General features: G+C 36.6%; 1 protein-coding gene and 1 long non-coding RNA gene across 2 annotated transcripts in view; both read right to left on the bottom strand.

Annotated features, from left to right (window-relative positions):
• Positions 1-16209, bottom strand: part of galntl6 (polypeptide N-acetylgalactosaminyltransferase like 6) — a 203812-nt gene that overhangs the window by 73725 nt on the left and 113878 nt on the right. The window lies entirely within an intron of this gene.
• LOC127949132 (uncharacterized) lies at positions 2594-9501 on the bottom strand. The gene is made up of 3 exons (XR_008152254.1): positions 8779-9501; positions 7400-7469; positions 2594-3137 (listed from the first exon to the last, which is right to left on the bottom strand). It is a non-coding gene; the product is annotated as an uncharacterized LOC127949132 (long non-coding RNA).

Here is a 16209-nt window from a genome sequence, read left to right as displayed (position 1 = left end):
AGAGGACTTACTATCTGCACTCCACACGTGTAATAATGGCTGCAAATTTTCTTTTGGAGAGAGTGTTTCTGTCTGTATTTTGCAGTGTGCTTGCTAACAAAAGCTCAGCATGATTCTCTTTTCAATTTCACAAATGCTTCCCTTCAAGCACTGTGGAGGTATCGATGGTTCAACCTTTAGGGAAAAAAGGAGGAAAGGAAACGATTTCTCTTGAAAGTATAAAAAATGACTGAATCATGTTTCCCAACCCTTAAATAGAGAATCATGCTGTTTTACATCACAGTGTATTGAAGAGCAAACGAGAGTGAAAGCAACAAGGAAGACCTTCCTTTGGAAACATAAATTAGGAAAGACAGAAAAAGTTCCGAAAAGTTCTGTATGACGTAATTCAAACTAAAATGCGTGGGATTCATTCTCATGTCAGGACACTGCACCCAAAAACATCTCTGCTATTGTGATTCCTTAAGCTGCATAAGACTCCTACAATAATGCAATAATAATACGTTTTGCTTCCCCAGTCCCATTGTGCTCCTCTGAAGCTGAACCCCATCAGTACCTGGTCAAAACCTGCAGACAAACACGTTCACTTCTCCTGTCCTTGAGAGCTCAATGCTGCTTTATAGGAAATCAATAAAAACACAAACTCAGTGGAGCATTTGGAGATCAGTAGCACATGTCGGTTCAGACAGTGTATCGCTGCTCTTACTGTCTCAAACAGAAATGAGTGAACAGCCTTTACTCCATGAGCTTGACATTTGAGATTTTTGGGGTTGGTGTTGATTTGGTAGGACACACATTCAAACATATAGCTTTTCAATAATAAACCTACAAATTCACACTCCGTATAACTCAATATTAAAGTGATTTTACTTATGGATCAGCAGTATGCGCATGAAATATCATGGTTACCAGATACATCGCACGCAAATTACTTGCTGCGCTAAATAAACACACTGAAAATAATGAATTAGAAACATGTTTGGCAATGCAATCTCAAAGTATGCTTTCATTAAGCAAATTAAGGAGTACATTACTCACACACACTGTAAACCTAAGAGTCAAATTTATTACATGAAATAAGGTCACTTCACTCAAAAATTTGCTGAAAGTTCATTACACTTAATGGAAAAAATGATGTGAACTCAGTAACTGATTATATTAAGCAGAACTCAAACTGAAGAAGTTATAGCAGATTTATAGTTACCATTACACTGATGCTTTACTCCAGTGATCCTCAAATCTGGCTCGCGAGATCCAGTTTCCTGCAGAGTTTAGCTCCGACTCCAATTAAACACACCTGCCTGTGATTTTCTAATGATCTTGAAGACACTGATTAGCAAACTCATGCGTGTTTGATTAGGGTTAGAGCTAAACTTCGCAGGAAAGTGGATCTCGCGAGCCAGATTTGAGGATCACTGCTTTACTCAATACTTTTAACAAGGGAAGCAAGCCCATTGTTAAAACCGAGTAAAACAGGATATGGATGGTAACATGTTAAGTTAATCCAGTCAGAAGTGATTCATCTCCTCATCTGTACATTTAAATGGAATAGACCCCCCCCCCCCCCACAGTAAAATTGTAACTGACAGATAGACAGATCATTTTCCTTATTTTCTATAAAGATGCTTTGGAATAACGTGTATTGATAAAAATGCAGTGCAACTAAATTGAACTGAATTGAATCATCTAGGAAGTTCAAATGGAAACCCAGGTCTGTATTCACTTCCAACTTGACCCTAAAAGAAGCAAAGCACTGCAAATACAAGACACAGAAAAAGCACCAAAAAGGAATGAAAAATCCAAACTAATGATGTTTAGTGACCTACTGGAGTAGACCTTCTTTATGATGAAGGAGAGGAGTGTGAAGTCAAAGGTACAGCGGGTCAGTTAAAAGACCCATCAATTATTTATTTCTAAATCATCCAGGTGGAAGCTGGAGTGGGTAAAGGAACAAAACACTTCACACTCAGTGTTGCTCACTTGTCTCTGAGAGCCATAACTATGTGCATATTTGATTTGAAAGCTACATGGATTAAAATGAGGGTTTGTGAAAATACTACCATACCACACCATCATCTTATCTCTCTCTCTTGGTCTCTTTTTTTTTCGGGACATGCTTGGCGATGCTTCCCCTAGGATGTTTATGCTTGAAAATGAAGAAAACAAGTAAACACAGCAAAGCCTACACTGTAAAAAGGTTGCTGTAAATTTTACAGTAACTTACTGGCAGCTGGATGCCAGTAACTTACTGTAAAATAGTTTACAGTATCATTACTGTAATTCCATGTACAGTAATAATAATGCATACTGTATTACTATTTACAGTATGAGTACTGTATTTTTCAATTACAGTACAAGTACTGTATTTTAATATGCAGTAATAATACTGTATATTGTATTATTATTTACAGTACAAGTACTGTATTTTTATTTACAGTACTAGAATTGATTTCATATTACTGAGACTTTTTTTGTATATTTGGGTCTAGCTTCATTTGCTTTATTGTTACAAAATTAATAAAATTTTAATCTACATGTCACTGGTAAGGTTGCAATAAAGTTGGATGAAACTGATCTAATCACAACAGTCAAAGTTTTATTTAATATAGAACTCAAAATACTCAGGAAACAAAGCAACAAAACCAAACACAGAGTATAAAAAGACGAACCAATTAATGAAATTAACAACAGGTGTAACTGATGTTTAACGAATGAAAAACCACTAGCTGTAAACTATACGTTTTTTACTCCCCCAAAAATGCATAAGTTCTCATGAACATTTGTCATTAAAATGTGCTGTTTCATTGTTTAACTATTTCATTATTTAACATTTACTTTAAAAAGTACATTCTACAAATGTGTTTGAATTCATCCTGTGTATTTGTAACATGGCTAAACATTTCTGAAAAACATTCTGAAAAGCAGAACAAATCAAACAGTAAAAACATGTTTTAGTCGTGTTTTCTTTCAATAATTTGGCCAATCGAATTCAACAAGCTCTCTGATGAAAGATGTCACAAGAGGATTCAGGCTGGCGATTTTTCTCTGCACCCTTTTTCCAGATGCCCGGCTGATCTGTGATTTTGATTTTGTGATTTAGGCATTTGGTGCCATCAGGGTTTATTCTCAGAATGAACCTGCAAGCACAAGAAAAAACACATTTATCAAACCACTGATTTCCCAACAGTCATAACATGGTGCTGTATGCAGTTTTATGTTAATAAAAGCAATATGTACTATATAAATAAATAATTAATTATACATTGTAGACAGATTATGAACAGATTAGACAGATTATCATGAACCTTTGTGAGGTTGCAATTAAAATGAGGGACACTTTTTAGTGATTATAAAGAGACAGCTCTTTGCGTGCTTTCTGCCATGCCAAATCAAACATAGTAGTCTATTTTTGCTTTTCTGTTTAAATTAACAGTGGTTTTAGATAACAGGGGAATTTAGATAATTTATTGGGAATGTTGATGCTGGGATGTGATGTCTCTAGGCTCTGGTTCTCAAACTTTTTAGAGTAGTACCCCCTCAGGCTTTTAACATCCATCTGCGTAACCCCTCTCTGCAGTTACACCTTTTTCACTAAGGGACAATATTTGCTCCTAATATTTGCTTTTTTTTACATTTACAAATACTTTTATAAAATAAATAATGCTTTAAATAAAAAAATATAAAAAATTCAATAGAGAAATATGCAATGATGGTAAAAACAAAGTGATGCTTTAAATATTAAATTAAAACCCCCAGTACGTCGCAACAAGTCACTATCTTTATTTGTGAGGCATTCATTCATTCAGTAAGGAAGCAAATGGCTGTAATTATCAATGAATCATTGAATTATTGGCTCTCTTAATTTATTCAAAGCCGCAGATTCATTCACAAACACTGCTGTGTGGTGCTGTTCTGCAGTAGCTTTCGTTGGAGCTATTTTTTGTATCGAAAAATACTGACTATTACTGTGTTTAAAATGAACATCACTTAATATTAATACCTTTCGTTTGTTGAACTGTTGTATAAATCAATGTCACATTAGCAATCGAGTGGACATTCGTGTTAAACACAGGAACTCACACAGGGAATGTTTTTGTATTGAAGAGATTTTAAATCTTAAATCGTCAGTAGGGTTGCCACCTTCAATACAGAAAAATAAGGGTAAATCACAACTTAAAACATGTTTTCATAAAAATATTAATTGCTAATGAACTTTAGTAATTGTATAAGGTGGCGTGAACACAGATATTGGATAAAATATTTGTCACTGTTTGCAGACAGTAACACCATCCAAACAGTGAAACCACATAATAAATAACTGATCAACAAACATGTCTAAATTCATGTAAAACACACAATTATTGTTATTTTCTTTTTATTATTGGTAAGTTAATCTATTTTATATAGTCTATTCTTAATTGTACTGTAGCCTATTGAAGAATGCAATCGTTTAAATTAGTTAAGTTGTTTATTTGCTTCACATAGGCACTGTATTTTAATTATTAAATATATCTCTCTTATCTCTTATTAAAATAATGCTTATGTGTCTGACTGTACACCTTAACCGTAATAAACAAATCGGTAAAACTTTAAAATGTGTTTAAAAAATAATCTGGAGCAGCTTCTACCATTCTTTCAAATCGACTCTCTGCCAAGAGACCCGCCCTCCACTGACTCTGATTGGCTGTGAACCTGAAACAAACCAATCAATCCAATGATGGCAGTGAGTATTACCCAATCAGGGGCAGAATAGGATGAGTCTTCACAGAATGCCGGTGGGATGATTTGCATGAGATGCTGCATTGAAGACAACTCGGAAAATACGGGACAAACCACGTCCAGTATTGATTCAAAATGGGACGCGCTATTTTATTCTCAAATGCGGGATGATTCCGTATTTCAAGGGACGGATGGCAACCCTATAAGTCAGTCAAGTCAAAATTTATATATGAAAAGCTCTTTTCCAAAACGTGATAAATTCCATAAATTTTTTTTTGTAATTTTGCAATGTTTTGTAATTTTGCTGTGTACTGACCCTATTTGCTGCTCCATCAACGTTTCTTGCCAAATCGCTATATTTCCATGTTTAAAATGTACTGCAAGATGCAGGTTCTTTCCAAACCGCGATAAGCACTGAACCTATTTTTAGCCTAAACATGATATTTCCTCAGGACTAATCAGAATTATCTTTCTCTCTTCACGCTCTCACCCTTGAATCACTCGCACATATCGCGCTAGACGCTCAGTTCGCCTCATTCTCGCGTCCGTACCGTGCTAAACGCCTTGCGCCACAGGACCTCCAGATGCACGTAAATGGCGTCTTTGCATTGACTTAAAGGGATGGTTCACCCAAAAATTTAAATTATGTAATTAATAACTCAGCCTGATTTTGTTCCAAACCCGTGAGACCTCAGTTTATCTTTGGAACACAGTTTAAGATATTTTAGATTAAGGCAGAGAGCTCTCAGTCTATCCATTGAAGCAGAAAGGTAAGAAAAACATCATCAAAGTAGTCCGTGTGACATCAGAGGGTCAGTTAGAATTTTTTGAAGCATCAAAAATACTTTTTGGTCCAAAAATAGCAAAAACTACGACTTTATTCAGCATTGTCTTCTCTTCGGTGTCTGTTGTGAGAGAGTTCAAAACACTGCAGTTTAGTGGGAAAAAAAAGACCATTAGACAGCTGCAGCTCATCCAAAACCTGCAAGGATTCTGAGTAGAACCAGAAAATCTGAGCATATCACACCAGTCCTCAGGTCCTTACACTGGCTTCCAGTTACATTTAGGATTGATTTTTAAGTACTTTTACTCGTATATAAGTAACTAAATAACCTAGGACCGAAATATATTTCAGATATGCTCACTGAATAGAAGCCTAACAGAGCAGTCAGATCATTAGGATCGAGTCAGTTAGAAATACCAAGGGTTCACACAAAACAAGGGGAGTCTGCCTTTAGTTACTATGCCGCCCGCAGTTGGAATCAGCTTCCAGAAGAGATCAGATGTGCTAAAACACTAGTCACATTTAAATCTAGACTTAAAACTAATCTGTTTAGCTGTGCATTTATTGAATGAGCACTGTGCAATGTCCTAACTGATTGCTGATCTGGTTACATCGAATGATTTGTTTGCGAACCGGATATCACAAACTGCTTTGATTTGAACTTTCTCACAACAGACACGGAAGAGAAGACAATGCTGAATAAAGTCATAGTTTTTGCTATTTTTGGACCAAAATGTATATTCGATGCTTCAGAATATTCTAACTGACCCTCTGATGTCACATGGACTACTTTGATGATGTTTTTCTTACCTTTCTGGACATGGACAGTAGACCATACACACAGCTTCAATGGAGGGACTGAGAGCTCTCGGATTAAATCTAAAATATCTTAAACTGTGTTCTGAAGATAAACGGAGGTCTCACGGGTTTGGAATGACATGAGGGTAAGTTATTTATTACATAATTTAGATTTTTGAGTGAACTATCCCTTTTACATGAAAATCACTTGCGCCAGACACTCTTTTCGCATTTGGTGTGAACGCCACTCACTCACATACACAATGTCATGTCATAATGTGTATGTAAAGTTGAAAATGGATATTTTACTTGTTTAAAATGTGCTAGAGAAATACATATGACTACTACACTCAAGTCTTTTGCAGTGTCTCACATGCGTCAAATTAAAATTATTGTTATTAATTTTAATTTAAATGTTTCTTGAGCAGAAAGTCAACATATCGTCCCCTTGGAATTATAAGGTTCTCTCTGCATTCTGAGCAGTTTTGAGATATTGAGCTTTAAATTTTTTGCATTCCATGTAGAAAGCACCTTTTTATTTTCTAAATAAAAAGTTCCAAAATGTACATAACTTAAAAAAACTACATCATATAATGTAAAGAAGTGGCCACAGAATAAAAATATGTAAATAACTAAATTTTGACAAAAATGTCAGATAGAACCTTATAATTCCAAGGGTACGATATTACAAAGATTTCTGAAGAATCAAGTGACACTGAAGAATGGAGTAATGAAAAAAGGAATACATAACATTTTAAAATATATTTAAATACAAAACAGTTATTTTAAATTGCAATCATATTTAAAAATATGACTGTGTTTCTGATCAAATAAATGCAGCCTAAAAGCTTTAGGATAAGAGCTTGTGATGTACAGCCTGGTTGGATTGGCTGCTGCCTAAAATAATTAAACATAATTTACCACTTTATTTACAAAATATTAATCTTCAACACGTGTTCACAATAGCACCGCGATGCATGCATGTTGTGTTGACACAAGAGCAGACATTCAGTCAGCTCTCGGGTATCTGTCTGCTGGTAGATGTTGACCAACTTTAATCTCATCCATAGTATCAAAAAAGCTTTTTAACAGACTTACCAAGTGCAATCAGTCTTGGGGTACTGGGCAGAGAGAGGCTTCTCTCTGCATCTGCTGGAGTTGCAGTGACCTAAAAGTAGAGCAATTAACAAAAGGTTGGGAGAAATTAATTACATATATAGAGAACATACTTGCATCTTGTTTTAAAATACTTCTCAATGTGCTTTATAAGCATATGTCACTTTGTGATATCTATGTCTGCCTATCTTGCAAAATAGAAGTTTGATCATAAATGATGATGAAAATTAAAGTGTACCTCAAATGCATGACATATGAATACAAAAACAGTAATAGTCTTTTAGAAATGTCTTAAGAAACTATAATCCTGCCATCTCTTACATCCTCCAGTAAATGTGGGTCATCTGATCTGTGTGTCTTTGCATCAATGTACTGTGCTTTGACTGACTCAAGGGCTCAAAAGTGCTTTGAGGGTCTCATTTACTGAAACATCCTGCAAAAAGCAGTCCTTTCCTTTGGAATTTTTACCTAGATACACCTGTTCAGGTGCCACATAATTAAAATTCCTCTTGAAATATGTCTTCTGTCAAAAATGTTTCTTTAAAATGGTGAATGGACTGCATTTATATAGCGCTTTCAACAGACCACATGGCCATCCAAAGCGCTTTACAAGTTGCCTCACATTCACTCATCCACTCACTCATTCATACACCGACGGCGGTGTCTGCCATTCAAGGCGCCATCCAGCTCGTCGGATGCTCGTCTTTATCATTGCAATTATCATCAACCTCAGAATGCACAACAATGTCATCATGGATGTCACTGTCATGTCTACAGTTTGATGCATCAGCATCTATTATTACAGGGTTCTCCAAAGATTCTCTGTGTTTTCTGCTTATGTGAGATGTGAAAGATGATTTTACATGAAAATGTTTTTCAAAATTGGGAAAGGGGCAGGTAACGTTTTCCCCATCTCTTATATGCCAATTTAAATGGTCGCAGAAGCTAGGAAAATTTGGGGATGTACAGTATGCTCGCATCCCACAACCTGACAAATCACAGCATCCGTTTGAGCAGGTCTGCAGTTAACCTTATTTGGTTGTGTGTGCTTACGAAGCATGTGTGACTTTAGTGCAGACAGAATCTGAAAACTACAAGGACAAGTCGGTAAACCACAATTGAACCCAAAATTAGACAGGTTCCTATGCATTATGATACGGTGGTAAAATCTGTAATGCGTTCGCACAGATAACTTGCAGTGTTCGCACACAAAACTGCGCAACCATCTTGACTGCTGCTTTTTTAAACAGTATGTTAAAGATAGAAATGACAGTTTTCAGATTATGTTAACGTTTTAATATAAGAGTCAACGTTGCTATAATAATCACCAGCTTTTCCTCATTGAATTATTGTTAGCTTACCAGTTTCTTCAGATGACGGTAACCGCCAGAAAATAACTCCAAGCAACTCCAAACCTCCGACGTTCCGCGGTTCTAACAGCAAAAAACTAAATGAAAACGAAATATTCACTTCAAAATACTGTTATACAACCTCCGTCTTTAGTGTTGCCTCACGTTTTCTTTTTGTACTTCAAGATAGTTTGCTGTTAACGTAAAGTTTCCACAGAGTTCTCCTGCTTAGCTAATTTACATTAAAGAGGCAGAGGCGCATTAAAAAAAAGCTTATTTTGTTTCTGTGTCACTAAATATCAGTCAATGTAAACTTTATTCACCCCGTTGAAGTTGTCATAATGATAAGGGCAGTAACAATTGTAACATTACCTCAGGCCTTGACAAACAGGCAGAAAAAAAGTCTTGACTACAGGAATATTGTCCTCACAACTCACTCAATTTGCAACACTGGTTCTTGTTAGGTTGCTGTTAATAAGTGACTGCATTTGAAAATATCTCGGTTTTAAATAAAATAATTACAGAAACAATACTAACCTTTTTGTTGAGTGTTTCCTCCGTTGTCCCAACCAACCGAAAAAAAAAAACCGTTGAAAAGAAGTCTCCGTTGTCATTGGTCAGTTTTTTTCGCGGGCATTGTCGCTACTGTAAATCGATTTACAGTAGAGAATAATTACAGTACTAAACTTATATTTTCCCATAATCCTTTGCTATTTACAGTAATATACTGTTGGCACATTTAACAGTATTATAATGTACATATTACAGTAAAATACTGTTCAAATTACAAAAATCCGTTACAGTGTACCGCACGACTGAAGGATGCCTGAAGCGCATGCAAGCCTGGATGGAAAACATAATGAATGGACTGTGATTTACAGTAAAGAGTTATATATGCGGTATGAACTTGGCCCATGATTTTTGAGAATCCGATGCAAGAAATGTAAATTAACTACATAGTAAATTAGTAGCAAATTAACTCTTTTTAAAGTCAAATGAGTAAAAACTATTTTTGTGTCCTTTCACAAGAAGCACAGCAGAATCGTGTTAAACTAAAAGAATATGTGCACTGAATGCAAACAGAGCTATCAAGCATTCCACATTTTTCTAACATCCTGTATGAAACATTTTGAAGATAACAGCTGACAGGAGATGCTCCGACCACAAGATAAAAGAAAGTTAGTCATCTGAACTGTAACTCTCTTTGTGCCTCAATCGATGGAAAAGCATCTAACTCCTCATAAAACTTCATCTATCTCCAGCGAGACTGAAGGGAAGCTGAGATTTCTCCATATTTACTTTTAAATTTAGGCACCAGGGACCGGAATGGATTGTCTTTGATGTAGTTTGAGACTGCATTGTGCGGCTGTATTTAATTATACTTCCTTAGCCCCATCGCTAATAATGTCCAAGCGCGCACACACACTTAGTACGCAGAGAGTCAACTTTTAATTCATCTAATCCCCCTAGAGCTTGCCTGTGAAATCTTTATGAGACTGTACAAACCCGATAAATCTGCACCCCTCCCCTGCTGGAAAGTGTCCGGTGCATGAGACGCAAAGCTAATGTGAATACACACTTGCCTATGTGGACAAAAGCAGAAAAAGGCTGCATCACTGAGCAACACTAAGACATTCATGTAAGAGGCAATAATTTCCTTAAGAAAAAAACATAAATTTCTAAACATATTATGTATGCATCCTATATACACACAAATGGCAAAAATTGAATTTACTATATTTAACTTTTTCCAGCTCTGAGAGCAAAAGTGTATTCATATTTTAAGGGCACTGACTATTGCATATTTACATTACCCTTTACTTTGAAGCAGACCTCTTGCAGAGCTGAAATTAACCTATCTCAGCTTTCTGAATAAACCATGAGGGGTCTAAAACTTGCCGTCAGTCTGAGATTAAGCGTCTGGTGGAAGAATTTATGTGGGTTTCCTCGGTGTGGCTCTCCTGTCCCTGTCAGCAAGACCTTTTGAACCCTATCCATTATTCAGGCCTGCAGTAACAGGCCTCACTGTGAAGCCGCTTTCCTGGGTCCATCATTTCTGACAGAGGAGCTCCATTCCCAAGTATTCAGTGTTCATCTGGTAAAGCTGGCAGCTGGCCAGAGTTTGCAATCTGCATTTGAATGGAGGGAGTGCAGCTAACTGCTCTTCATCACCGTCTAAGACTGAATTTAGGGGCATATGGACATTTTGGATGCTTTTAACACAGCAAAGCACAATGCACATATTTGATCTCTTGACACATATCAAATTTTTTGTCCCATCATAACCAGTTGTGTTACAACAATCATGCACCAAGGCTACAGACTGTCAGCACATCTAGACTAGTTTTTAGTACTCAGTGCTCACAGTGTTTAACATGACAGCACTGAACATTACATGAATGTGTGAACTTGGTCTTAGAAAAATCTTCACAAAACATCACAAGTATCCAATTAATTTTTCAAAGGAGCAGAAGACTACTCATGCATACAACTTTTTTTTTTTTTTGACGTTTCCTTCATTATCAGGAAAAATTGTGCATAAAATGTACAACAGATTATCACTGAGGCAATACATTTATAGGGACAACTTTGTACCTTATCTACCCCATAAAAGGTGCATATTAGAATCTTATCGTAGATAATAGGAGAAATAATATGTACCCTTAAAGAGATAGTTCAAACAAAAATTTAAATTCTGTCATTAATTACTCACCCTCATGATTGTTCCAAATCTGTAAGACCTTCATTCATCTTCAAAACACAAATTAAGATATTTTTGATGCAACCGAGCGCTTTCCGACTCTGCATAGACAGCAACGCAATTGACACATTCAAGGCACAGAAAGGTAGTAGGGACATTGTTTAAATAGTCCATGTGACCTCAGTGGTTCAACATTAATTTTATGAAGCTATGAGAATACTACAAAAATAATAAAATCATATCACAATACTGAAGTCACTAGCAACTTCCAGATTCACATGGACTTTAAAGGGGTCATATGATGAGATTTCAAGTTTTCCTTTCTCTTTGGAGTGTTACAAACCATTCTTGAATAGATAAGAAAGTTGCAAGACTAAAGTTACTTGTCAATGCCCTCCCAAAATGCCTTGTTTAAACACGCTCCCACATGTCTACCTCACTGTATGGGAAGATTTGCATAACACTGTCCAAGTGCAAAATGCCAATCACAAATGCAAACATAGTTTTATGTTTACACAGCGAGATGCAACGCAACGCTTAAAAAGACAGTATAAGTCATTATAATCAGTAAATATGTCCCCACTGGATGCCTCATTTGTAATGGGTTTTATTGGTTTTGTCTTGGCGCTCCGATACACATCATCAAAGTATGGTAAGTGGCGTAACATTTCTGTCACACCTTTGAGGTATTCAGCCAATCACAATGCACTGGATAGCTGGCCAATCAGTGTATACCTCGCTTTTCCGACCAATATGATTTGTAAAAAATTACACATTTCAGAAAGGAGGGGCATAGAGGGGAATCAATTATGCACAGTATGTGGAAAGTAATGTTTTTTAACCTTAAACCACATAACACATTTCATTACATTAATACACAAAATAATGTCGATTTTTAGCAACATCATATGATCCCTTTAAGGATATACTTTCGGGAAAAAAATCTGTCACAGGGGCGGTACCCTTTCAAAAGATTTTGTACCTAATTTACCCCTAAGGGGTGCCTACTAGTAGTATAAAGGTACATATTATTATCTAGTTTGTACGTATTAGTACCTAAATGGCACAATATGTACCCTCTAAAAAGAGTTACCACCACAGTAATAAGCTGTTGAACCCCTAAAGGTAAATTTTTTGCACATAATGTTCTGAGAGTGAAGCATGTAACAAAAATACATTTCACAAATGCTTGACATATAGCTGCTTCAAGATAATCTTGTTTACACATGAACAAATATTTAATAACTGTGGATATTAATGACAGAAAATTGTGACATTTTGGTAAGATGAAAAAATGTCAGATATGTTTTAGATTTAGAATCACATTAAAAAACTGATCTGGTGGTTTTTTTTTAACTTTTATGCCACTGTAACAAGATTTTAGAAAGAAGTGGAACTGGTTGAGAATACAGATCTGGCCAAAGTCATTTGAAGTCAATGCACTATTGCTCAGCGAGGCCACACACACACATTTAAAGTGAGGGTTGCTCTGCATGAGCAATGGTTTTAAGAAAGCATCTGTGTTTTTAAGGAAGATTAACATGCTCCATTTGTGCCTCCTCTGAAAGATGCTAAAATGTCAAAAATGTGCAATGCTCACTTGTACATGTAATGAACAGACCATTGCCCCAGCTGTTTACAGGAGTGGCAAGTCCCGCAAAATAAGCTTATCCCAATTGGATTGCATTTAACTGAAATTAGCATCTTTTATCTGGCATAATACAAAGTTACAGGCACATAACTTATGACCTTATATCCTCATATGACACTTGTCCTCCAATCATATCTGATTATGAGATGTCACGCTTCAAGAATTACATTTAAAACCACCCTGTGTTGGACTGCACTGGATTAACCTGATTAGACAAGGATGCAGAAACAGCATGTATAGTATTTAATTTTTCAGTGGGAGTTATTCACATTGGGAAATAAGTTGAATTAGATCAAGAGTGAAGCAAAATATCGGACGCTTGAGAATGCTGTCTTGCTATTAACCTGCCCTTTGAAAAGTGCCCATTCTTATGTCCATTAATTGCGAATGATACGTATTCCTTCAGGTCTTTGATGCTTCTGGCGGGATGAGAGTGAACAATTATCAGATGAGACGTGTAATTATTTCCAGCCGTGATTCGCAAACAAAGCAGAGGTCAGAGCCTTTCCGCTATACTCTGGCACAACTGACATTCAATTCTGCTGCTTAAGGGAACAGAAAAGATGAGCACTGCAGACTCTATAGTGAGAGGGCAGAAGCTAAGATGGAGACTTTGCTGCACCTGAATGCATGTTATTGACCCCAAGAAACGAAACCTGGCCTGAGAGTCAGAGGAAGCCATTCAAGTCGAACAACATTCATCCGAACAACATTCTCAACATTAGATTATACAATACTTCTCCTATTAATTCACTCATATCTATTTATGCAGTCTGCTTATTACTTGTGCAGTCTGCTTATCACTCATTACTGCTTATTACTTATTATACTATATGCTTATTACTCAAAAACTACTGTAAAGGCTTCCTTTTATCTGTTAAGCTCCACCCTATTGGTTAATGTTGTGCTTTACAGTTTCATAAGTAGTAAAAAGTGAATTGGGTATTATTCTCACATGGGCTTGATAGAATCATGACATTACAAAGCAGTTTTATCAAGAAATTGTTAAATTATGCAGTAACAAGATTAAAAACTGCAGAGATTGTTAATTAGAATGAGGCAAAAACTTATCAGTCAACTGAAAAAAGAAAAGTAACATCTGAAAGTAATTACAAATGATACCACTGAAGTAAGACAAAACTGTTTCTAACATTTCTACAATGCATTCACTGGGATACTGTTGGAGTAATCAAAAGTGTGAATTTCTCAATTTAATGATTTGGAACAAGAAGAAGAAGAAAAAGAAGAAGAAGAAAAAAAATCTGCCTGTATCCCTTCTCAGTACCTTGAGGCAACAACTATACTTTTGGATGATTTCTGTAAAACTGCAGTTAAAACTAATCAAACACACAGATCTTTCATATACTTACATAAGAAAAGATCAAAAGCATCTGAGAAAATGGCCAACAGCAACTGTAGCTAAGGTGGGATTGGTCAAAAACATTTTAGACCTTAATAATGTAGCGACCAAGTCTGTGATCGCTTTGAGCTGCTGTGGGAGTAATAAACCGAGTTTAGTTAATGTATAAAATAGCAAGAGCAGCAGATTTCCCCATGAGGTATAACAATGTGGAGCTGTATGGTGCAGTCGTCTCGAGCGATAAGGAGAACACAGCGTAATTAAAGCAAACATCTCCTGAGATATGGGACTGAATGGGACATGAACGGGGGAGCCATGCCTTATAACAACAGCTCAATCCCATGTCCCTTGACAGAAATGCTGCGAACCAGAAACCGCTGAGGAGGAAACTACACGGCCTGGACCTGTGTCATCTGAGTCAATGAATTAAATAACGTACACATTCCTCCTTTGATCTTTCCTCTTTCAATAAAGCCAGAAGGGCAAAACACACCAGCTATGTCCCAGATGCTTAAACACCGTGTTAAAATATCAATTTGGCTTCTACTAGCATGGGACACAAATACCTCTTTGTTTCTGCAGATTAAACAACATGGGGAAAAGAAACCAAAGGGCTATTACTCAAAGGCTGCAGGCACCTTCTATTAATGAGTGCCATCTATCAAATCACAGTATTTACCCCGGCAACCGCCTTGCATGGAGAACAAAATGGATTTGAGACTGGGCGCACCACGTCCTGATATCAGACTAGGACTTCTGCAAGAAAAAAAACATGTATCATCAAGAAAGCAGAGGGACTCTGACCCCTTTATATTGGACCTAATACGTTTAAAGAGCGAGCGAGGGTGAACACCATTTCCAACAAGGAGCAAAGTGCTCAGAAATTATGATATATGACTTCAAGAGATTCTGTGTGTGTGTTTGCCAAGGAGAGGTGTTATTATGGAACTTTTAACCATGGACACGGCATCATGAGCACTAAAATGTTTCAATATGAACACTACGCAGAGAGATTAATGCCCCTTGTCCTTTGCTTCTTTTATGTGCTTCCTTTCAATTGTGTCCGAGCTCAAGAGAAATAAAATCCCCAAGTTCTCAGAGCTCCAAATGCAAATCTTTTAAAAGCAAAATGGAGCTAGTGAAAAAGAACCTATAGTGGGAAGACTGTTAATATCGCTATCAGTGAAGAAATTGGGTAATGTAATAACTGCTGGCTCCACTGTCTGCTTAAGATGGGAAGAGAATTTCCCACTGGGTTTAAGTAGAACAGCAATGGAAGGAACTAGAATAGGGGTTTAATTCTTTCAATGCCCTTCAAAAATGCATGTGTTAAAGCAAATTATCACACATACAGCATCCCTGAAAAAGCCTAAAATAGTTTTTAGGCCAAAGCAGTTTGCGAGATCTATATGAGACACATGCATTTAGCTCCTATTTTTTCATTTAATTACGCAAGTAAATCTAGTTAGCGCCTTGCTGTTTGGCAGCAGCTTTCCCATGAGGGCAATGTTTAGCATTTTACTGCTTCTCAGATTGTGAAGCTTCAGCCATTTCCCTCAAGGCTTTCATGAGAGAACATGGTTTAGTTCACACCCTTAGGAGCAGATATCTCTGAACAGAAGACCTTAGTGCAGAAAATCACCCCAATTCTGGAGTCAATCTTATTCCTTTCCGGCTAATGAAGACCTAAAGGTACCATATCAACTCCCACATTACAGACTCATACATTCA

The sequence above is a fragment of the Carassius gibelio genome, chromosome B1, assembly GCF_023724105.1.
Source record: "Carassius gibelio isolate Cgi1373 ecotype wild population from Czech Republic chromosome B1, carGib1.2-hapl.c, whole genome shotgun sequence".
In the NCBI taxonomy this organism is placed as follows: domain Eukaryota; kingdom Metazoa; phylum Chordata; class Actinopteri; order Cypriniformes; family Cyprinidae; genus Carassius; species Carassius gibelio.
Note: the sequence above shows the minus strand (reverse complement) of the source record. Positions and strands in the feature narration are given on the sequence as shown.